This window comes from Felis catus, chromosome C1 (assembly GCF_018350175.1).
Source record: "Felis catus isolate Fca126 chromosome C1, F.catus_Fca126_mat1.0, whole genome shotgun sequence".
Classification (NCBI taxonomy): domain Eukaryota; kingdom Metazoa; phylum Chordata; class Mammalia; order Carnivora; family Felidae; genus Felis; species Felis catus.
The window spans coordinates 171,295,546-171,320,765 of record NC_058375.1 but is presented as its reverse complement, the minus strand read 5'-3'; the positions used below and the strand labels follow the sequence as shown (position 1 = coordinate 171,320,765).

Genomic DNA, 25,220 nt, shown 5'->3' with positions numbered 1-25,220 from the left:
AATTTCTCACATGATAAACATAAATATATATATATAACCCATCTAAACAGAAGCTTTTTGTGCTTTTCAATAATTTTTAAGAGTGTAAGGAGTTGTGATACTAAATTGTTGGAAAACCACTGGCCTATAATACTGCTGGTGCTTTTTTCCTAAGCTAAAAGATAGGTATACATTTTTTTTTCATTTTATTATCTTAAAAATAGGTACATGCGGTTGGCCCTTGAACAATGCAGAGGTTAGGAGTCCTGGTCTCTCATGCAGCAGAAAATCTGCATGTAACTTTTGACTATCCCAAAACTGAACTACTAATTGTCTACTGTTGACCAGAAACATCCCCGATAATATAATCAGTTGATTAGCACATATTTTGTAAGTTAAATGTATTACACACTGCATTCTTTATTTTTTTTAATGTTTATTTTTGAGAGACAGAAAGAGAGAGAGAAAGGATGAGTGGGGTAGGGGCAGAGAGAGAGGGAGACACAGAATCTGAAGCAGGCTTCAGACTCTGAGCTGTCAGCACAGAGCCTGATGTGGGGCTCAAACCCACAAACCATAAGATCATGACCTAAAGCTAAAGCCAGACGACTGAACCACCCAGGTGCCCCAATATATATATACTGTATTCTTAAATAAAGTAAGCCACAGAAAAGAGAATGCTATTTAGAGAATTATAAGGAAGAGAAAATACATGTATGGTACAGGACTATAAATGATAAAAACATAAAAATTAATAAAAATTAAAAAACATGTAAGTGAGCCCATGGAGTTCAAACCCACATTGTTCAAGGGTCAACCATATATACATGTTCCTACATGTATCAAGTAAATCAAAGTAACACTTTTAGAATTTTTTCTAAACCGCCTACTACTCTTCACATGGAGAACTTTGAAAGTATGGTCAGGTATTATGTTTTCCTAAGCAGAAGATAGCTGGGCTGAGAAAACAAAACATACAGATACATGCATACACATGAATATAATGCACTGCTTTTAAAAAGCTTATAAACAATATTGAGACTACTCGAGAATTTTTTGCTCATGACATACTTTGTTTTGTGATTTAACATCTTCTACAAGACAATCAATTCAGTCTACTTATTAATATATCACAGTAAATTGGTGTATTTTTAGGTTAACAATATCCGCTTCTTCAGTTATTTTATAGGAGTATTTGATTGCTAATGGATAGCAAATCCCTAAAGGACAAATATGTTGGTCTCTTATACCTACCCATAGCAACTATGTTCTACTTGAAGCACCAATGACCCAACAAGTATTGATTACCTAGGTCAATGTGTTGTGTTCTCAAAATCACAATATGTTCTTCATGTAAATGATCACTTAGGGAACCATATACATTCAGAAAAGAGTATGTGTAAACTAAGAAAAGTGTTTAGAGATGATTTGTAAATTATACGCTCCATCACAGTGATGAACAAAACACATGTGTATGGTCCCTGCTCTTAAGATGCTTAAAGTGAGGGAGACAGTCATGAAACATTAACTGTAATTCTAACTTGCGACAGATGCTATGAAGGAAATCCCCAGAGTACCACGGTGGAAATTAATTGGAGGGAGAAAGCATCCTGCTATTGATTGGGTGGTCAGGCACACAATCAGATCCAAGGTACCTCTGAGGTAATAATGAAACTGAGACCTAACAATGAGAAGAAACCAGTCATGTGAACACTAAGAAAAAAAAAAAAAAGAAATTCACATAGAATATAGAATACTGTGGGTCCAGAACCCAGGATGGAAGAGAACCAGCAGGTTAGAGGAAGTGAAGGAAGGCTGGCGCCTCATGAATGAGTGAGTGAATGGCAGAATGGCATCAGGTAGCACTTGAGAGTTGGTCTGCTCTCAACCACACCATGCAGAAGGAAGACAAGGAGGTTGACTGAATTTCATTCTAATGTAAAAAGAAGCCCTTAAAGGACTTTGAGGTCATGATAAGGTGTGCCATGATACATTTAACATTTTTTCAAAGAGTGCTGTATTTCCTTTATGAATAGATTGTGGGAGCTGAGAGGCCAGGTGAGAGACAATGGCAGTAGAACAGACAACACATGATTTAACAGTGACATTAACTGCTATTTGTGAAATAGGTATTTGAAAATGCTACACCAACACTTCAATCTCTAGAGTGTATGTATGCATTCACATTAATAACCTCTATTAAAACTAATGTCATATACAGCAAATTTCTTCCATGAGACCACCCAGCTAAGGGATCTGTGAACTTGAAGTGACAAAATGACTGGCCAGTTGGCTGAGTATCAAAGATATCAATTTTGAAACTGCTTAAAAGTGATGTACTAAGGTTTATTTACCAACTCAGACCATGTGTTTGGCTAAAACATTCAGAATCCAGAGAAAGACTTCATCTTGACTGTGGTGCACAAAAGAGCCTAATAAAATCTTTTCCAAACCCCTTAGCCTATGCAGCAATACTAAGAATCTTTTAGCCTTCTATTTTAATGAAGGTATAAGTAGCTAATGATTCTTCCTACCAAAAAAATTATAGAGAATACTTTCTGACTGACAAGATAACTCCAGAACAACAGAAGGGATATCAAGGATTCCTAGGTAACTACAGTATGACCTGTAGTCAATGTCAGTAGCATTCATTTCATCATTTACCAGGGAAAATCCTAAATCTGTTTCATGCTACTCTAAATAATGACATCTTACTCTGAAGCTCCAAGTAAAAGGGACTTGAGAATCCTTCATATGTTTTAACTGATCCCTGGAAAAGAACTATTTTTATTAATGAGAATTGGCGTTTTTAAGACAAGATAGCTTTTATCTTTTTCACCTTTTTACAGACTTCACTGAACTTGCAGAATGATTATGTTCCACTGAAGGAAAGAAAACTTACTAACAAGTAGGTCTAAGTGGAGTTATAAAAAATCTATGCTGTTCAACTTCTAGTATCCAATTATTTTTAAAACAAGAAGAGTTAATTGTCATTGAAATCTATTTTAGAAACACTTCTGTTAAAAATACTTCAGGAAGGGGGGCTGTGTTGGGGGAAAATCTATCTACCTAATGCATTATAAACAATACCCATAATGTTTAACAAAGGACAAAATTTACAATTTCACAGAAGGGCCAAAATTTATAGTATGTGCTGACTGCGTCAACAAAATAGATTAACTATTCCTTAAAACCTGTCCTATATATATGAGAGGGAATAAGATTAGTCTGGTTACATTTGTATTCAGTTTGTATGAAATTCACTGACCTAACTGTTGCCACTTTAGGTGGATAATAGCAACTGACTAGGAGAAAAAGATCTAAGTATACAAACAAAAGTAACAATATAATTAATCAATTATTCATTGGCTATGAATTCATATGTAGAAATCAGATTTTAATTTCCCCTTGACAAATGTTTCCTGATTAGGATTTATAAATTATGAAAAAGATATTAAAAACTAGCATTATTAAAATGTAAAATACTAAAACTCAAACTGCATACAGTTCATGTATTCCACTCAGATAGTATAGGTGACCTTAATATTCTAGCTCAACTGAATAAATAATTTGTACAAATAGTACTTTCTAGTTGCAGAATAAAAAATAAAGGGAAGGTTAAAATCAGGTAAATTAAAAAAATGTTATAGAGCTAAAAAACTGTCAATTGCCATTTAAACTGCAGATTTCATTAGTAAGATTAATGATGATTTACTGAAATCATTAAACCTTTAAAAATTTTGAGAAGCTACCTCCACTGTACAATCACTTGAGAATATTTTAAGTCATTGCTTGAAATAAAAAAAATTAAAAAACATAAAATATGTAAAAAGGCAGTGTCATGTCTACCTCTTATCCATGTGGCTTATTTTCCTTTACTATATATTAATATAGTGGTTACAATCTAATTAACATCAGCAGACAGCAGTGGACAGGTCAAGAAAAAACCTGAAGCAAAGGTCTCTAAAATTCAGTGAGAGTTTTAAAAGTCTTAGGTAATTAGCCAAATTTACTCATACAATTGTGAAGAGTGGCTTAATACCTGCCAGATTAAGGGAACAAATTTATTTTGCTCCACACAATTAGTGCTATATTTAAAGAAAAAAAAAGACTTAAAAAAAAAAAACACTTTTCTTAGAACAGGCAGTATTATTCCATGTTTCTAATGGGAAAAATACATAATGAAAAGACAGGTATATCTTTAACTGCTGCATTACATAATTTTTGTTCTTAAATCAACTTAAGAGCATTTAGAATAGTTAAAAATAAAGTCTATCAACAATGAAGCAATAAAATAGCATTAGCAAAAGCAAACAGCAGTGACAAATATTGTGGGCATCTGCCTTCTTATGGTCACATCCTGAGCCATTCTAGCTCACCATCTTAAACATACACAGACCTTACTATCAGGTTCCACCTCCTCCAGGAATCCATGCCATGTGATGAGATTTACAGACACCGAGGTTGTTCTTCCCACTCCAACTAGAGAAGTGACAAGGAACAAGTCCTCTTAATCATATTGATCCTAATCAACCCAGAGTCCTCCGTACGACTTTTCTGCCAGAACTACACAGAAAGGTGTATTCTTTCTACGGCTGGTAGGATGTGCATATGGACTATTGATGGTCATCTTATCAGCAAGTAAAAAGAACATGTTTGGTTTCCTGGTAACAAAGAAAAATTATACAAAAAGCATAATTCTTAACTACAGTTGGCATGGTTTATGATAGTAAGGATCATGAAGTCTCTATTTTGAAAATTTTAGGATACCGTTCTCTAACGATACGAGGTTCACTACCTAAGTTATACCACTTGGGACTTCTTACAACCTGGCAAGACCCCAGTCTGCCCAGGCAGAATGCCACTGCAGTAATTCTGAGCATATCTCCTGTGAAAAAACATAAACTTGGGAAGCTACTCCCACTTCCCATACCCCAACTGATGTGTCTTTTAGAGCCTTTTTGATACAAGTATCCCTTGAACTTATCACAGTAAAATGTAATTTCTCTAAGATTTATGTGTTAGAATGCTTACCTCTGTCAAGCCTCAAACACAGCCCCATGCAGACAGAGAAAGGAAATTTGTTTCCAAAGGAAAGGAATTCCAATTAAAAAGACTGTTGGTAGTAAGACTACTGCTGGTCATTTTTGTGTTTTTTCAGGCTTCTGGATATGGAATCAACTCTTAGTCTCGCCATAGCCAGTGAACGGACACTATAACTTGACATCAGGGTAAATTGCTCTCTCCTGGCCAGAGATTTTTTTTAATCCATCTTTATTTTTGTAGGTACTATTTTCTTTCTAGACTTAGCTTAATTTTTATGATCCCCTCCCCCAATCTGGAAATTTTCTGTTTCAACAATCACTTCTCTGTTACCAACTTCCCAGTCTTCCATGGTAGAGTCATTGCTTTATCCTAACGTTCCTGCACTATTTTCATCATATATCTGACCCATTACTTAACTTTGTGCAGCATAATTTACCTGATTTTACATCTGTCTCCCTTGCTGGACTGTGAGTTTCTTGAAAGTGTTATACCTTCTTCATTTGTGTTTCCCTAGCTTCTTGCATAGTACTCTTATATAATACGTACTCAATTTTCATTAAGTAAATAAACATTATCCTCACAAGCATATTTAAAATATGAAGTATTAAATACAATATGAAAATTGGCCATTCATATAAGGAATAAAGAAATGGATATATGCCATGAAGAATTCATCTGAAAAAAATTCTTAACTTAAAACTGTTAATTATAGAACTGTATTTCAGATAATTTTTAGTCTCAAAGCATATTAGTAGAGCTTTTGATAATTACTATATATTATATCACTAATAGGCATAAATCTTAAAAACTAGTACAAAAGATTGTAATAATTAAGATAGACAATGAAGAAACCAGTAAGATATAAAAAAAAAAAGAGAACAGTAAGTAGTATCAAACTCTGACTTTAATTTAAATCCACATTTTTATTATATGGCCTTTCTGAACTTCTGTCATCTTTTTTCAATGAGCTTTGTCTAACTGCTGAGTTTGATTTACCTTTGTCTAACTGCTGAGTTTGGTCACCTCTCCAACCATAAGCTGTCACATGCCAAAGATCAAACAGTGTTAATGTCTTCTTGGTCAGGTTAGTGAACAATTCTTTCATTTCTTAAATCTGTGCTGTGATTTGTCTTTGCATCAAACTAATGTACAGTATGTGAATAGATAGTGGAAGCTTAAATTCTCTGAATCCAACTATAGCTAGAAAATCAAAGTAGGGAAATATTAAGGTTAAATATAAATAGAAACTTCCTATTTTAAAAATAAAATAGCCCGGGACACCTGGGTGGCTCAGCTGGCTGAGTGTCCGATTCTTGGCTTTGGCTCAGGTCGTAATCGTACGGTTCATGGGATGGAGCCCCACATAGAGCTCCACACTGACAGCACATGGAGCCTGCTTAGGATTCTCTTCTCCCACTACATCTGCCTCTCCTGCTTGTGCATGTGCACACATTCCCTCCCGCCCACCCTCTTTTTCAAATTAATAATATATATTATATATAATAATAATAAATAAAATAATAATAAATAAATAAAATAATAAATAAATATATAATAATAAATAAAATAATAATAAATAAATTAAATAAATAAATTAAATAATAAATAAAATAATAATAAAAATTATATATAGATATTATTATGTATATAATAATATATATAAACTTTATAAAAATATTAAAAAGGGGAGCCTGGGTGGCTCAGTCAGTTAAGGGCCTGACTCTTGGTTTTGGCTCAGGCCATGATCTCATGGTTCATGAATTCGAGCCCCACATGGGGCTCTATGCTGACTGCACAGAGCCTGCTTGGGATTCTCTGTTTCCCTCTCTCTCTCTGCCCCTCCCCTGCTCCCTTGCGCACCCGCTCTCTCTTGCTCTCTCTCAAAAAACGTTAAAAAAAAATAGAATAGCCTTAAATTCCAAATATTAAGTATGAGCCAGTAAAATCCACTTGCTAGATAGAGTATAGAACCTGGCAATTTAAGGACTGGTTTACAGTCATGTATGTAAGTCTTCACAGTTTATTAGAGGTACTATCACATAAGGTAAACATCTAAGATTATCACCTTAAAAAATCGTATGCGCCAAAACATTCCCTGCTCTAGAGTTCCCTAATGATTGTACTGCAGTCAAGTAATGAAGATCTATAACCTTTTGTTGTAATCCCACAGAGCTGAGAATCTTTGCATCAGGTATCCTTGGTGACAGTGTGGCAATGAAACAAACATTAAGAATTGTATTTTAGTTTCTGAAAGCAGGAAACAGAATAGATGAGGTGATTAGAGCATTTGAATGCATTGGCCAGCATAACTTGACATTCATTTGAAAGGTAGTAGATTGCAGTTCTGAGGAACCTATTGCTATGTTAATCTCTCTGGGAAAGTGTTGCTCTGTGTGTAACAGCTTCAGAGCTTTGAATTTCTTATTTCAAGCAGAGTAACAAAAAGAAATGCCTTCATATCAGAACTGGCCGTTCCTTGTTTGAATGAATTTAAACAACTAAGCAATTCCCTAAATCACTAAAGTAAGAGACCAGACTTCTAGCATGGGGAAAACAACACTCTGACCTGGCATCCTCCTGGCCCTGCCACACCAAACTGAAAATCAAAGAAATGCTCAGAGTCACTGAAATTTCAATGTTAATCTACTATAAAAAAAAGAAGAATAGTTAGGAAATAGTAAGAACCACTACTTTTACAAAAAGCATTTCAATAAGAATTTATTGATCATACACAGAGAACCAAACTGGGACTTATAAAGAACAAAGAGAAGGAAGGAACAGTCCGTGTCATTTTCTGATCCCTTGCTGGAGTTTATTTTCAAAGGAAACCTGATCACACATCTGATCATGTAAAAATTATAAATACGTTGGACTTCCCATTGTGTGAAAGCTAGAGATGTGGAAAAACATGGCTGATGTGATTAAGATCTGAACATTTAAGAGAACAAAAAGTCGATTCTAGACATCTAGATGTAACTCCATAGAGGACAGCCAACCTGACTCCTTACTCCTCCCTGCTGTACACATTACATTCATTAGCTTGTGTTTTGGGAATGTTGTTAAAGTGATAAAGAAACAATCTCTGCAGCCTCTTAAACATTTTAGCTTTGTTTCAATTTATGTTTCATACAGGATATACCTTCTTTGTAAACACAGACTTTTTAATGCAAAACCTGAATTGAAAGTTGAATTCCTTATTGTCTTTCTCCCTTTCTCTGACTCCACAAGACCTTCCTGAATCTCAGTGGCCTAGACTTCTCCTTCCCCAAAATTACTCTTTCAACTCTTAGGTCCCAAATAGAAACACTTTCTTGTATGTTTACTTGGACTTTTTCCCTCTCCTGATTTAAAATAGTACCTTTCTTCCCAGGATTCTCTCTGGATGGCAAATCCTTCTCACCACTCTGGATCCCATCACCTTACATCTTCTTAGGGATTATTAACATTTTAGATAACGATTATTGATATTTTAGTCTCTTCTTCTTTAAAAGATCTTTCCCATAAACATGTAAGGATGTTAAAGTATCTCCCATGTTAAAATTATCTTTCGTAACCTCAGCTTCTACTCCAGATCCCACCCTAATGCTCTTTTCCCTTCATAACAATTTTTCAATAGGCTGTTCTATAGTAGTAGTCTTAGCCCTCCAGCAGATATAATTAATTTTGTCTGGGGGTAAAGGTTGGACAAGTCTGCAAAGATACAGTCTTGAAGAATGAGTAAAAAGATTTCAGGTGGCCAAGGTGGGGAAGGAGAAAAAAACAGGGATGGAAGCCCACATACCAAAATACCAAGGCACAAAGAGCACAGCTCATCTGGGAAACTGGTTTCACACCTCTCTGGTATGAGATAAAGGTATGTGTGCTTGCATCAGAAGCAGGTTGAATAAGGATTGGAAATGTAGATTATGGCCAAGTTATAAGCAGCTTTTAAAATCTGCCTTAGACTGGCATCATTGACCAATAACACATCAGTGGTGAATGACAGGCTTAGTTTTGCACTTTAGAATGATAACTCTTCACAGTAGATTGCCTCCAAGGGCACTGAAATAAGATAGTCTAGGTATAAATTGTGGTGATGCCACTCTCCGTATGAACATAGATAATTTATTTAATATCTCTGTACTTCAATTCTCTCAAATGCTTAATAGAAACATTAATCGCACTTAACTCAAGTATGAGGATTAAAACAGACCATGTATTTTAAGTCCTTACACACAGCTTTGTATATAGTAAGAATCAATAAATGTTAGTTGCTGTTCACTGTTATTCTATTTTCAATACTTATTCCAGGTAAATAGTATGGAAAGAGAATTATGTATAATCCCCTTGTGAGTGAAGAAAGCTTATGGCAGCACCACTTATAATTTTAAGACAATGGGAGGAAAACAACAAATTAATTTTTTTTATTTTACATTTTAATCCATTTGTTATCAAAACGAAATAGCTGTCAAATTTGGAAAGTACATTTAGAATGGTCTAACAACATACAGTCTACACAGGATATATAAGATTCTCTCTGAAAGTGAAACAGGATGGTAAAACCATTGACAGAAGACAGCATAGCCTCTCAAGGGCAACCAAGGTGATCATCTGAGCACAAGAAAAGACAGTCATCCTCCAGAATGTCTCAAACTGAAGTGTAATAAAAGACCCCTACAATTGCTTATGGGGGAGGGGTGCTCTTTTACAGGCAGTTGAAAACCATACTCTCTCTCTAGGGATATCTGTCTTGTAATTGTGCACATAGGAGATACTTTGTATGGGGAGAGGACAGTGCCTTTCAATGTGTTCAGTAACACACACACACACACACACACACACACACACACACACACAATCAAACATAGGCTCAATGGAAAAGTGAAGTCTAAGTATATAACCAGTTAGAATGTAATATCATATTAGAACCAATTACCAGATAACCCCCTAAATAGTTGAAAAAATATGCTATAAAGATTTGTGACAAATTTGAAAATAATTACAGCATTGTATTTGTTATCAAAATTATATTGAATTAAAGCTCTAACATTAATGTCTTTATTATATTTATTAAAAAACATTTAACTCCAGGCAATTCAAGGTAGTATATCTCAGTATATTGACTTCATCCATGTAATAAAGCATTGCTTAGTCAATTGGAACAAATGTATAACCAATTCATTGAATGAGTTAGCTCCAATAGATAGGGAGTGAAGTAAATGTAACTTTTCTCTTTTACTTGTCTGATTTTCCTTGTGCTCCAATGAGACTCCTCTCTGTACCCTAACAGATCACAAGGTGATTTCATCACTATCTGGTATTGGCAAACCACCTCCATTTACATACCAACAAGTCCATTCAAGCTTAATATAAAGCTTTGATATGATCTAGTTCAGGGCTTCCCTTCTTCCCCAGCCCAGTGGGAAACCTGCACTGGTGAAGGAAAAAAAAAGCCTATCAATTATCATTGGGTTCAAATGTGCTTGAGCAAATCCCAGAATATTAAATAAGGCAGAAGTTTCTTTCTTTTCCATGTAAAGTCCAGAGGTGAGTAGTCCAAATCTGGTCCCATGGTAGCACGTAGCCAGCAAGGACCAGACTCTTTCTCCTAGCTTATCTGCCATTCTCAGCATGTGACTTCCACCTGAACTTCAAGATGCCTAAAAGGATTCAGATCAAATCCATATTCTCCCCAGAAGGAAGAAAAAGATAGAGAAAGATCCACCCCTTCTATTTATGCACACTTCTCAGAAGTCGCAGATGACTTTACTGCTTGCATCCTGTTGGCCAAAACTTGATCACCACGGCCTCTTTTTATTTCAGGAAGACCAAGAAATATTGGAGGGGCAGCCTTATTCCTCACTGAAAACTAATTTATCACTAAAAAAGGGGAGAGTTGATTTTGAGGAACAGCCAGTGTCACTGGACATAGGGCACAAAGCTGGCATCTTTCTCAGTTTCCACTATGTTCTTCTGTTTCCCCACTTTACCACATTGCCACTATTTCTTCCAGGTTATGGTGGGTAAAGAAAAAGAAGAGGAATAAATGCACAATTTATACAGTTGTAATCTCACTTTGGTGCCCTGATGCGGCAAATGACTATTGTTGACTTTCCCTCTTCAAGATGTTTTTTGTGGGTTCCACACTGATTTCCATGATAAGGTCTCTAATTTCAGTATGCTAGAATAGGCATTGCCTCCTTCATCTGGCTGTGAACATTCTTGCTTCATTTCTGAACTCATGGTAATCCACCCTACAGGAAACTATCTACTGGGATCATGTCATACTCCAGGTGATCTGTGTCATCAGAATTCTTTCCTGCACAACTCACCACCAGCTTTCTTTCTATGTAGCCCACATCTGGTCAAAACAAAATAGGTACCTCCCTGGTATTTTTGGTACTCAGCTCACATTCACTACGGCCTTCCTCCCTTGCTCTGCTGTCAGGCAACTGGCTGGACTCTCAGCTTCAGCCTTTTGTGATAAACAAATCAGGCACTTGTCTCTGCCTGCCCCCACTTCCAGAGCTCTTAGGCCAGGTCTTTAAGGGGTTTTCTAAAGGTCCTTATTTGCTCACTAGTTTACGGTAACCTTGAAGTATTTCCCCACCATATGGGATAGGAAACAAACAAACAAAAAATACTAGCAGAGCTAACAGCTCTCTCATTCTAAAGAATCCTTCACTCATCAATTTCTCATGATCAATCCTCAAGCCTCCTCTATACACTCTCAAAGTGACTAATGTAAAGTTTCCAGACAGGTTTAGGTCACAGCTAAAACAATTTGGTATAAATGGTCTGATACCTCTCTTGTAAATGTGGGGTAAGTTAACTTCCTAAGTCTTAATCCTTTGTGCCTCAACTAATACAAAAGCAGTGGCAGAATTCCCATTTCTAAATTTGTTAACAATATTTATGAGGTATAATAAACTGCACATAATGGAAGTGTAGGGCTAAGAGCCAACATATGCACACACCATGGGGCCATCACCACAGTCAAGTTCACAAACATTCATAACATCCCCAATGCTCCTTGGTCCCCTTGGTAATCCTCCTTCTCTTATGGTGCCAAGCCCTGCTCTTGTCTTCAGGCAACTACTGATCTGTTTTATCATTCTAGAGCCATTGACCTAGAACTTAATATAAATGGAATCATACAGTATCTTAAAATTTTAGTGGTTGATCGCCAGAGTGGCCAAAATGAACAAATCAGGAGACTATGATGCTGGAGAGGATGTGGAGAAATGGGAACCCTCTTGCACTGTTGGTGGGAATGCAAATTGGTGCAGCCACCCTGGAAAGCAGTGTGGAGGTTCCTCAGAAAATTAAAAATAGACCTACCCTATGACCCAGCAATAGAACTGCTAGGAATTTACCCAAGGGATACAGGAGTACTGCTGCATAAGGGCACTTGTACCCCAATGTTTATAGCAGCACTCTCAACAATAGCCAAATTATGGAAAGAGCCTAAATGTCCATCAACTGATGAATGGATAAAGAAATTGTGGTTTATATACACAATGGAATACTACATGGCAATGAGAAAAAATGAAATATGGCCTTTTGTAGCAACGTGGATGGAACTGGAGAGTGTGATGCTAAGTGAAATAAGCCATACAGAGAAAGACAGATACCATATGGTTCCACTCTTATGTGGATCTTGAGAAACTTAACAGAAACCCATGGGGGAGGGGAAGGAAAAAAAAAAGAGGTTAGAGTGGGAGAGAGCCAAAGCATAAGAGACTGTTAAAAACTGAGAACAAACTGAGGGTTGATGGGGGGTGGGAGGGAGGGGAGGGTGGGTGATGGGTATTGAGGAGGGCACCTTTTGGGATGAGCACTGGGTGTTGTATGGAAACCAATTTGACAATAAATTTCATATATTGAAAAAAAAATTTTTAGTGGTTGATCTATGTATACCATGTATTAATAGCTCATTTCTTTTCATTGCTGAGTAAGTTCACTGTAGAAATATTCCACATTTTGCATGAACATTCACCAGTGGATGGACAATTAGAATGTTTCCAGTTCTGGATGTGGAAAAAAAAAAACTACATAAGCATTTGCATACAAACATTTGTATAGAAATGTCATTTCAGAGCACCTACGTGGCTCAGTTGGCTAAGTGTCTGACTCTTGGTTTCAACTCAGGTCATGATCTCACGTTTCCTAAGTTCAAGCCCCACAATGGGCTCCACACTGCTAGTACAAAGCTGCTTGGGATTCCCTCCCTCCCTCTCTCTCAAAATAAATTAAAAAACTTAAAAGATATATAAAATGCTGTTATTTCACCTAAATACCCAGGAGTTGAATAGATACAGCATATGATAGACAGATCATTAAACTGTTAAAAAAACTGCCAAAGTGTTTTCCTAGTGGCTGTTCCATCATGCATCTCCAACAGCAGTGTCTGAGAGTCTCAGTTCCTCCACATCCTCACCAAAACCCAGTATGACCAGTATTTTTAATTTTAGCCATTCTAATATTTAGTACAATGGTATTTCATTGCGGTTTTAGTTTGCTTTTGCCTAATGCTAATGATGTTGAACAACTACCCATGTACTTATTTACTGTCTGTATTAATTTGTTCCAGAAGCAATAGGAAACTAGCACAAATTATTTAGTGGCTTTAAACAACACAAATTTATTATAGGAGGTCTGAAGGCTGAAATGGGTCTGACAGGCCTAAAATCAAGGCACTGGCCAAGCTGTATTCCTTTCTGGAGGCTCTAAAGAGTAAATCTCTTTTCTTGACTTTTTCAACATTTAGAGACTGCCCACATATGCCATAGCTCATGGCCCCTTCCTGCATCTTCAAAGCTGGTAATGGCCAGTAATGAATCTTTCTTACGTTGTATATTTCTGACCCAGACTCTTCAGCCTCTGATACACAGTCCTTAAAGGACTCCAATTATATCAGCTAATCTCCCTATTTTAACTTCAAATGCCTAGCAACCTTAATTACATCTGCCACCTTAATTCCCCTCTGCCAAAAGGTAGCCTATTCATATGTTCTGGGGATTATGACATAAATATCTTTGGGAAGCCATTATTCCGCCTACTACATATTTCATATATCATCTCTGATAAAATATTAGCTCAAATATTTTGCCCATTTTTTATTGAATTCATTATGAGCATGTTAATAGTTATTTTGTATGTTTGAGTAAAAGTTCTCTATCAAAATTTGATAAGTAGTCTGTGGCCTGTCTTTTCATTCTTTTATAAATGTCTTTCAAAGAGAGAAAATTTTAAGTAATAATGAAGCTTAATTTATCCTTTGCTCTTTCATGGATACTTTAGTGTTATATCTAAGAAATACTAGCTTAAATCAAGATTATAAAGGTTTCTCGTAGGTTTTATTCCAAAAGGTCTGTAGTTTTAGGGTTTACATTTAGGTGCATAAATGATTTGAGTTAATAGCATATATGGTAAGAAATACTGAAGTTCATGTTTCTGCATATAGATATGCAATTGTTTTGACACAAGTTACTAAAAGGACTATCCTTTATCCACTAATTACCTTGGCTTCTTTGTCAAAATTCAAGGTATAGTTCTAATTCTCTGCTCTCTCTTCTGTTTGATTGATCTATTTGTCTACCCTTAGACAAATAGCACACTATCTTGATTACTGTAGCTTTAAATAAGTCTTGAAATCAGGTAGTGTAAACCCTTCAAATTTCTTTTTGTCAAAGTTTGCTACCTTAGATATTTCAAGAAACAATTTGTCAATCTAAAAAGCTTTCATAGGATTTGAATTGGGATTATGTTGAAAATATACATACACACCAATTTATGGGGATAATTGACACCTTAGCAATATGAGGTATTTGAGTTCAGATCTCTGTTATTTAGACCTTTGATTTCTCTCAGCAATATTTTGAACTATTCATTGTACAGCTATTATGCATGTTTAAAAAAATTCTCCCTAAGCATTTTTTGTTCATTATGCTATGGTAAAATGGCATTTTTAAACATTTCAATTCCTGCTTATGTGTTGTTAATATATAGAAATGAAATTGTGTCCCATACTCATTGATGTGCTGTTCATTTTTTTTTCTTATTCTGTTTTTTTTTTTCATTTTTTGGATAGTTTCTATTGCTATATCTACAAATTCACTCATCTTTTCTTCTGCAGTATACCCTATTATTAATCCCATTCAGTGTATTTTTCATCTTAGACATTGTCAGTTTTATCCCTGGAAATTCAATTTTGGTCTTTTTAATATTCCATGTCTCTCCATAACCTTTATCTACATTCTTGAACATAGGGCACACAGCTAAATAACTGTTTTCATCATGTCATCTACTAATTGTATCATCTGTACCATTTCTAGGCCATGTTTGTATTGATTGACTTTGTCATAAGTCCTTTTCTCCTATTTCCTTCCATCCTTGCAAATTTTTATTGGATTATGAAATTTTACCTTGTTGGGTACTATATATTTTTAGACGCAAATATTCTTTATTTTTTTTTTTTTACCCCGGACTGCAGTTATTTGCTTGGAACAGTTTGATCCTTACACACTTTTAAGCTTTATTACATTGAGATGAGAACAGAATTTAGTCTAGAGCTAATATTAACCTACTATTGAGACAATGCACTTCAGAATATTCTGAGTAGTCCATCAATTATGACATTTCTCACTGTATCTGGAAGGAAGAAGAATAATTTCCAGTCTTGTCCTAGAGACCATTCCTTCAATCTGCTCAGTCCTCTGAGTGGTTTTCTCTCCAACCATGCTAACTCCCCACATGCATATGCAGATCAGTGTTCAACTGAAGACATGAAGGAAACCCTTTGAGATTTCTAGAGTTCTCATTATTTCTCTCTCTCTTCTCCAGAACTCTGCTCTTGGCCTAACAGGGGTTTAGTTCCATCTCCTTAGTTTAGAGAAACTGCTGGGCTCTTACTGGGTTTCTTCTCCCTGTGTGGTAGCTTGGAAACCCTCTCCCTGTAGGCACTGGTAGAATTTACCTCCTCCTTTTTTCCCCCATCTCTTAGCAACTACTATCTATCATTGCCTGACATCCCATGACATGAAAACCATTGTTTTATACATTTTGTCTATTTTTTTAATATTATTTTAAGCAAGGCACTATAGTGGGCAGAATTTTGACAGAGTCCCCATAAGATTCTTAGGCCGTGGGGTATGCATGGCTTTTCCAGTTAAGCAATCTAACACTTATCTAAAGTAGTACTATGAAGGGATTTTGCAGATATAATTAAAATCCCAAATCAGTTGATATTAACATAAGGAGATTGTTTGGGTGATTATCACATAAATCCTTTAAAAGAAAATCTTTTTCTTCAGCTAGTTGCAGAAAAGGAATTCAGAGATATTCAAAGCATGAGAAGGATTCATACCATTGACTTTAAACATAAAGGGGGCCATTAAGCAAGGTTTTTTAGGAGTCAAGAACTGTTCCCAAACCACAGCTAGCAAGAAAACAACTACTTCAGTACTACAGGAGCAAGAAAATTAATTTTGCCAACATGTGAGCTTGTAAGTGGGCCCTTCATGTCACCTCCTCTGAGGGTCTATGTCTTCTTATAAGGATGCCTGTCACTGGATTTAGAATCCACCTGGATAATCCAGGATTATCTGGTTATCTTAAAATCCTTTAATTACATCTGCAAAATCTTTTTTCTAAACAGGTAATATTCACAGGTTCTAGGAATTCGGACTTGCACATATCTTTCTGGGAGGCTATAATATAATCCAGTTCACCTTATGATAAAATTATCAAAATAAATGCATTCTCAATTAATACCCTACAGTACTTTAAAAAAAAAAAATGTTATTTGAAATTGTGAAATATTTTACATGTGAACACTAAGTGGTCACTGCTAACCAAAGATTGTATATTCATACTTCAAACTGTTTTGTGAAAAACAATTAGTGCAGACAAAACATGAGTGTATTAAACTATGTTTGAGACATTTTCTAGTGAAGCATAAAGGACAGAAAGGTCCCCCAGACAAGAGTATCTATTTTCTAATTAAGAGAATCAGAATTTATAGACTGACATATCTCAAACTTTCCCTACCTCTGATATCAGGTAAAGAAGTACCAAAAGCATCAACCTTCAATCAAGCATCAGGCTACGATAGTATGTCAAGTCAGTAGCACTATGGCTATGAGGGTCTTCTGATTTTTCCAAAGGCACTCTGCTATACAATAAACCCCTAAGATACATAACCTAGGTTACACCCTTTATGGCCTCATGGTTACATTTTGGTGAAAATAAGGGTTAGGGTGACTGGTGACACAGGTGACAAAGATTGGCACAGAATGAAGGAACAAGCAAGACAGAATTTACTCATTCTCCAAGGGAGGATAGGGGCCAGACATCAAGAGAAATGTCAGCCCCGAGTTTCTATTAGGTTGGGCCTTTTAAGGGGTTTTAAGGATGTGAGAGGGTTGCATCTGCACCCATGGTGGCAGCAGTGTGGAGAGGGGGCAATTCTTGGCCAGGTAGAGCAGGAGGCAACAGATTTCCCAAGGGGCTGTGTCGAGGGTTCATCCGGGATGTGGATTGTGGTCCAGCAACAGAAGAACATGTTGTGTAGTGGTGGTCTATTTTCTGAGAATATGGGAGCACCATGACCTAGAAAAATAAAGAGGGGCAAGTACAGACACCTGTGAGTTTTGTCTGTAAGCTTGGCTGGGGAAGGGGTTTTGAATACAACCCTTTCAGTAAGGAACTCAGGAAATGATGGAGCCCTGTGTATAGAAGTTCTCTGTTCCTAGAAATGATAGGTTGAAGGAAAGGAAAAAGAGATCCAAAATATTTCCTTGACCTATAAGCCTAAGATGTGAAATGTGATAATTTGATACAAGTATATATTGTGAAAAGCTTAGCATAGTAAGGCTAGTCAACCCATCCTTCATGCCTCACCCAATTACCACTTTGTTGTTATTCTTGTTATGGTGAGAATATTAAAGCTCTACTCTCATAGCACATGTTGACTACATGATACAGTATTGTCAACTATGGTTACTATACAGAACATTAGATCGCAGAACTGAAGTCATCTGATAACTGAAAGTTTGTACTGTTTTATCAATGCTTCTCCATTTCCTCTACCTCTAAACCCTGGCAACCACCATTCCTTTATTTCTCTGAATTCAGTGTTTTTACAGTTGGAATATAAGTGAGATCAAATAGTATGTGTCCTTCTCAGACTTATTTATCCAGTCCCACAGGGGCCTGGAACAACTACAGCAGCGGTGAAGAGAGAGAGAAGGACAGGATCTAATAGACAGAAATAACAGGATTTGGTGACCAACTGCAACTGAGTAATGAAAGAGAAGCTGGAGGGGCCACCCGCAGTGGGCACACTTAACTTCCAACTTCGGCTCAGGTTATGATCTCACCATTGGTGAGTTCGCGCCCTGCATTGGGCTCTGTGCTGACAGCTCAGAGCCCAGAGCCTTCTTCAGGTTCTGTGTCTCCCTCTCTCTCTGCCCCTCCCTTGCTCACACACTCTCTCTCTCAAAAACAAACATGAGGGAAGGAGGGAGGGAGGGAGGGAGGGAGGGAGGGAGGAGGGAAGGAAGGAGGGAAGGAAGGAAGGAAGGAAGGAAGGAAGGAAGGAAGGAAGGAAGGAAGGAAGGAAGGAAGGAAGGAAGGAAGGAAGGAAGGAAGGAAAGCAAAGCTGAAGATACTCAAGTGTGGGCATCAGAATACCTAGCGATATTATTAACACAAAAAAGATACCAAAGGAAGATGTATGGTTTTCAAAGTGATTATTAATTCTGCTCTGGATGTGTCTAGTTTTAGGTCCTTCAGGACCAACTTTTATTTGTTTATCATCACTGCACATTGACTGTTTTCACCGACAAGGCACCGTGATCAATGTCTTATGTGCCTGTGTTCTTTTAATCTTCACAATCATAATGGGAATTGAATAGTCTTAGTCTCATTATATATACAATGACTCCAAACACAGAGAGGCTAATTAGAGAAGGCAAGTCTCCTGGGAGCAGACCTACACTAACTCTGGGGTAAGACAATAGGAAACCCAATGGTTGCTGGGAGCAGAGGCAGTACAATGTGGGTTCTCTGTGAAGGAGGGACCCTGGGGTGACAATTTTTCTCAGCCATTTATTTTACTCCTTAAATATTTTAGGGAGGAAAAATGTGTCCATTATCTGAAATGTTGAATTCATAAAATAATAGTACCTATTATAAACTAGATGGGGAAAGGCTTTAATCTGTGAGGGAACCTTATAACATACTCAGATGAGCGACATGATAAGATTGCCATTATACAGAAAGAAAAATGACTTTACAACCAGAGCAGGGATTGGGACTGATGCACTGTCCCTGGAGTCTTAATCCTCCAACTTTTCTTACATTCATTATTAATCGAATACCCTTTTATCTTCAAAAGTTCCCAGTCTGGACAACTGTATGGTCATCCTATGATCACCAGAAAAACTGCATAGTGCATTACTTAGACTGAGGGCTATGCTACTGTCACCAAGACACTGAAATACACACTGGTCAAAGAAATATATACATGTACTTTTCTTCCTCACGTAATAAATAGTCCAGGGTAAATATATGGGCCCAGACTGGCAAACTCCTCCTAGAACCCAGGCTAGCAGAACAATTCTATGCTTAATATGCCGCTTCCAACATTTTCCCAATTGCTGTCACTTTCAATCAAACAGCAAGTCCCAGGTAGGCATCTTAATTAGTTGAACCAGAAGTTGGCTACGTCTCTCACATCCATAGGTGACACTTTAGTCACAGGACTACACCAGCAAAAATGGATATAGGATTTAGGGTTTAACCAGTCGATCTTGTCACAGTGAACTAACTTCACTTACTTTCGTTTCCTCTTTAGTCTTGTCCACCCTATGTTGTAACAAGGTGACTACACAACTTATATTTAATATTAACTAGTGGTGCCATTGTATAAGAGACTTTTATTTAGCTGATCAAAATTTAGATCAAATAACCATCATAAAACAAGTTCAAGAGTCATAAACTATGTATGTTACACCTTGTCTCCAGATTTGTAAATAAATACCAAATTCACATTTATATGCCTTTGCTTCAATATTCACTGTACTTATTTGAACATATGGAAGAGAGATATATTAAGTCAATGTAAGCTTCTATGTCTTTATTATAGACCTAACAGAATTTAATATAGACTCAGACTGTAAATGAGAATAAACCTTAAGAGTTATTGTAAAAAGTTATTGCAAAATAAGATACCAATATTTCAAAGCAAATATATGAAAAAGGTCAAATTTGACTTTTTTTAATGTTGCCAAAACAACAAATTCCAGGCATTAGAACTGATTCTAGATATAAAAAAAATTAATTGCAAGTCATTTATTGGAAAACTGAATTATCACTAAGATAAATCACGGATTTTGTAATTATAATTAAATATAAAATAACTATTACAGTAAAGGTGTATATGCATTGCATGATTATACAATTATAAATTAAGTGGGAAATGAGACTACATGTTCTAGCTATATCAATATCTGAAACTTCTAAAAAAGAAATGAAGCACATAGATTTGACAGATATCAGTGTATAGAAAGACCCGGAATGTGTGGATTCTGTATTGTTTTGAACATTGCCTGTTTGCCCTGCTAACTTATCAGAATAGTGTCTTGGCCTTCCTTCTCCCCCAGCTTTCCTGTGAACTAGGACACCCCTTCCTGGTTAGAACAGTGTAATAAGCCTTCTTATTTGGAAATTCTCAGAAGCAATAACCTATAAAATCAGATTTACACACTGGCACTTAATCAAAACTGCGTTCCTGACATAATCAGAGAAGTTAAAAGTGGTTTGAAGTTAAAAGAATTTGGGAAGGGATGTCCCATTTTACTCTTTCAGTAATAAACTGTAAGTTCATGGGATTTGATTTATTTGTCACGTAATTTGTATAAACCCTGAAAATAAATGTCACAGAAATAAGAATATATAGGGCCAGCATCTCGTTTTGGCTAATATATATTCAAAAAAAAAAAAACTATGTTATTTCTTCAGCATTTCTTGACTCCTTTCCCCCCTTCAGTTCATACGTGTGATTATGTTATCATATGACATAAAGAAACATGCTATATGCTTTTATAAGTTTTTGTTTGTTTTCTATTGCTTTGCTTTTCACCACACTGAAAGATACTTTGGCATCAAATTGACCCTCTTGGTCAAACTAACATTCCCTTAAATTCTGCACAATTTTTTTTGTATCCCAAGTACCCTTTCTAACTGACTCATTCTAAATGTTTATTTCCTGTTGGAACAAACTTGGTGTGTAACTGAGACAGTGTTTCTTTCTGAGTATCTTGCTAAAATGCCAACTCTGTTTCAGTAGGTTTGTAGTGAAGACTAAGATTCTGTATTTCTAGCAAGCTCCCAGGCAGTGGTAATGCTGTTGGTACTCAGACCATGGTTAGAATAGCTAGGACACGTTCATGCTCACCAACATAAACTTACACTGATAGCGTAAATGACAATAAAAGTTTAACTTTCAAAAACTGTTCAACTCTCCCATCACCCCTAGGAAAATCTCTAGGTGTGTCTTAATGGAGAAAAAAAGAAAGCATGTTAAGTGGAAGATATTTCCAACAACAATAAAGGAGAGATCTTAAATCAGAAGTTTTCAAAGGTAACACTGGATAAGAATTTTATGAAATAGGTAAAACCTGTTAAATTCTTTTGTTTCTTTAGATCTGAAATTGCTGTGGCCATGAATTCCCCTTCCTGCTTTATTCCCTTGAATGGTTATTTGATGGGCACTGAATGGTGCTGAGCTATTTAACTTGAAATTTACTCCTAACTTACTAATGAGAGCAATTACCACAAACTAGGGAAGATCATACTAATCCAAGATGAGTCCAAAAATGGAGAATGAAGTGGCTTCACCCTGCGGAGAGCTCTTTCACGTGGGTTTGGCCCTGAATTATTGTTAAAACTGCATGACTTTCATTTCATCAATTCACAGACAAATTACTCTCAGCAAGTATTTAAAGTTCTCCCAAGCCCAGGAATAGTACTTATTCCAAATGAATGAAAGGTGTTTTAAATAGATAAGAGTGTTTCATGTTGGAGTATAAAAATATATAATAGAACTACTTTACATGTTAAAAGACTTTTTTCACATTAATTTTTCTTGTCTTAGATATATTTATATTAAAAACCCATTAAATAAATACATAAAAGAGGGCGTATAGTATTTAAAATTATAGTTTCAGTCAAAGACCAAAACCAATTAGCCTATCACAAGTGTTTGGTTGGAGAATATCAAATGGGACATTTTTGCATCGTGCCTCATGTTTGAATGAAAACATGTTTCATAAATGTTTTCCAAGTCATCTTCTAGGACACTCCCATTGAAATTGTGCATGTGTCATTCAGTATTTCCATGTATTTCAACATAGTCTCCTATTTTGTACCCAGGTTGTTCTGAAGGTGGTTTCCTATCCTCTCTTTTTATAAGTAAATGTTAAAGTGCAAGATATCCATGACCACAAAATGGTTTAAGATTTGCTAAATAACTATTGAAATATAAAGAAAAAAAATAAACTTTCATTAAATTTTCTCAGTGGGCTATTTACTTATAAATTGGTTCTTATTTTTCTTATGTAAACTTTTTTTTATTTTTCAGTTGAGATATTTTTCTAGCTGTGAAAATTTTACTGATACCTCAGGTTGGGAAAAAATGCATATTTTTTCCATTAAAATTAATGAAAAATTTTTTTCTTCATTTCATGGCTTTTCACTTTAGTAGCAGGATAATTCAGAAATAAATGAAATTTTTAAGTGAGAGACAGTTAAATGAATATAAATAGAAATGCCATATAGATGTACTGCATGCATTTACCTAAAGGTATACATTCTACCTATAACACGTAAATACTAGTAGCATCAACTCTTTATTATCTTATTTTTCTGACATCTAAGGAAACAATGTTTGCCAACAAAAGTTTTCCCTCAAACTGTTAAATATCAAAATACTAATTCTCTACTTGAAAAAAAAGCATTACTTACATTAACTATTATTCTTATGATTAGAAACCAAATGTGTTTCAAGTATAATCAAAATAAATCTAAGACGATCAGACAAATGAAATGCTTTAGAATGGATATAGCACAGATTGTCAAAATCTAATTATAATGGGAATCTAAAATCAAAGTTATTATGACACAATCAAAACTATTTAAACAAGGTATGAAATAAGTAATCAAATGATGGTGACAATAATACTCTATGAAGAACTACATTAGGAAATATTAAGGTTACTACAATTGAGATATTATCCTGAAATAATGCAAAATATGGAAAGTGGGTTGTGAGAGTAGGGAACAAGACCATGAAGACAGATAATCAAAGCCATGCTGATAATGTGACTTAAGAAAATAATGTATAAATACAGATAAAGTTTTTCTATAATTTGATAGTCATTAATAGATTTTTGTCAGCTCTAGAATAAGATCATTTTCAAAATACAATTCCAGACACAAGATATACCAGTATGGTAATGAAATATATTGATCCTAGATAATATACATAATATCTGCAGAAATCAATAACCCATTGCTATCTTAAAACAGTACATTAATTCAATGCATTCTGCTATTTATTAATAAATGAATCCTTGAGTTTAGAAGTCTGAAAAATGTTTCAATCTAGATTCAAACGAGTAATTTATTCTCCAAAGAGCCAGGTTAAATGGACTTTCTTGTAACGATACATATTTCATAGAAATTATAAAAAGAGTAGTATTACAAAAGTTGGCTGAAGGATGATGATCAGCAGCATGTAGCATAGCGTGCAAGTTCTGAGCTAATCTTGGAAGCTATGTTTTCTTCAATATCTTTCTATATCCTTTTCTAACTCCTTTCCCACCTCCCGATAGCTTATTATCCATGCATTTGTTGCCATGTGGACGTTCAAAATCTTTGCATTCGAATCTAATAGTCCAAGAATATTTTTGCCCTTTCTATTCCTCAATAAAAATGTCCAATCTCACAATACAGGTCTTATTCAGGTGGAAATAAATTAACTGATACTAAATAAGCCCAATTAAGAAACCTCCTGTAATCCTCCTGTAAATATATGTGCTTCAAATAAACATGATTCAGACCAACCAATGTCTACAGCTTGTATTCTCCCTTGTTCTTTCACCAACAAGCTTCACCAACAAGCCAGGTAGCTTTGATCATTTATTTCAGCCCTAGTTACATGTTCCTTATCGGCGATCAATCAATAACAGATGATGTTTATCAAGGGTCATTATCCATCTTGCCCTTTGTTAAGCACTAACCCTACAATCTAATGAAGAACTATCAATTATCATTATCCTTATCTTTAAAAGGAGGAAGCAGAGCCTCAAAGAGGTTAAGTACCTGCCCAAGTACACTGCCCAAGTACAGACTAATAAGTGGGGAGATGTCACATTACCTCTGACAATGTCAGAGATGTCACATTACCTCTGACAATCTACTTAAAAATTATATGCCATAGACAGCATTGTGTATGTTAGCTTCTAGTCTATACCTTAGAAGTAGTTTAATATTTGAAGTACTTTCATTAGAATGCATACTCATGGGTAGTTTAAAGGACTCTCACCAGGATCACATGGTCTCAGCCTATTTCCACAACTTGGGACTATTTTCATCTCTAACCAGCACCACCACAGATCTTGCTAATTAGTGTTAAGTGGTGACTAAGAAGATTTTCATTGGTAAAATCAACATTGAAACAGATATGTGGACTGGCTAGAAATATTTACATATACACCTTCCTTTGCAAGAGGAGGATTTATTAATCTATGATAGCAGTCTAGACACCTTGGTGCAGTCTTGGAGCTGACTCAGGATTGAGGACTCTCTGAACAACATCGAAGAGAGTGCTTGACTGACAGCAGCAAGCTGTGTCAGATTTGCCTTCCACTGTCCAATCCTACTTGTCCCTCTTTACTTTCATATGAGTGACTTCCCAATAAAACTTCTGCACACCTAACCCTACATCAGTGCCTGCTTCCTACAGGGGCATGCTGGGCCTAGGACACGATTGGATCCTACCTTCACCCGTTTCAGCAGGATACTGCAGCTTGATTCTGATTAGAAGTTGAGCTGAATCCTGACTGCCTAGAAGACTGTCGCATCTGTTTTGAAGTAACTGTTTCATGCAAAGCCTGGATGAGATGCCTAGGGAAAAAAAACAAAACAAA

The 25,220-nt window shown here is 35.9% G+C and overlaps 2 long non-coding RNA genes across 5 annotated transcripts in view; one reads left to right on the top strand and one right to left on the bottom strand.

The window, feature by feature from the left end:
- Positions 1 to 1,447: 1,447 nt before the first annotated feature.
- On the top strand, positions 1,448 to 25,165 carry LOC123379200. 4 transcript variants are annotated; one of them, XR_006583403.1, is made up of 5 exons: positions 1,448 to 1,812; positions 2,829 to 2,887; positions 18,208 to 18,391; positions 21,548 to 21,652; positions 25,021 to 25,151. It is a non-coding gene; the product is annotated as an uncharacterized LOC123379200 (long non-coding RNA). The 4 variants fall into 4 exon arrangements; XR_006583402.1 differs by lacking the exon at positions 2,829 to 2,887 and having other exon boundaries at positions 1,450 to 1,812; XR_006583400.1 differs by lacking the exon at positions 2,829 to 2,887 and having other exon boundaries at positions 1,450 to 1,957.
- The window catches only part of LOC123379199, a 190,015-nt gene continuing 178,084 nt past the window's right edge, over positions 13,290 to 25,220 (bottom strand). The window contains exons 2-3 of the long non-coding RNA XR_006583399.1: positions 25,072 to 25,197; positions 13,290 to 17,616 (exon numbers count right to left, since the gene is read on the bottom strand). This is a non-coding gene — a long non-coding RNA (uncharacterized LOC123379199). The remainder of the gene's footprint in view (positions 17,617 to 25,071; positions 25,198 to 25,220) is intronic.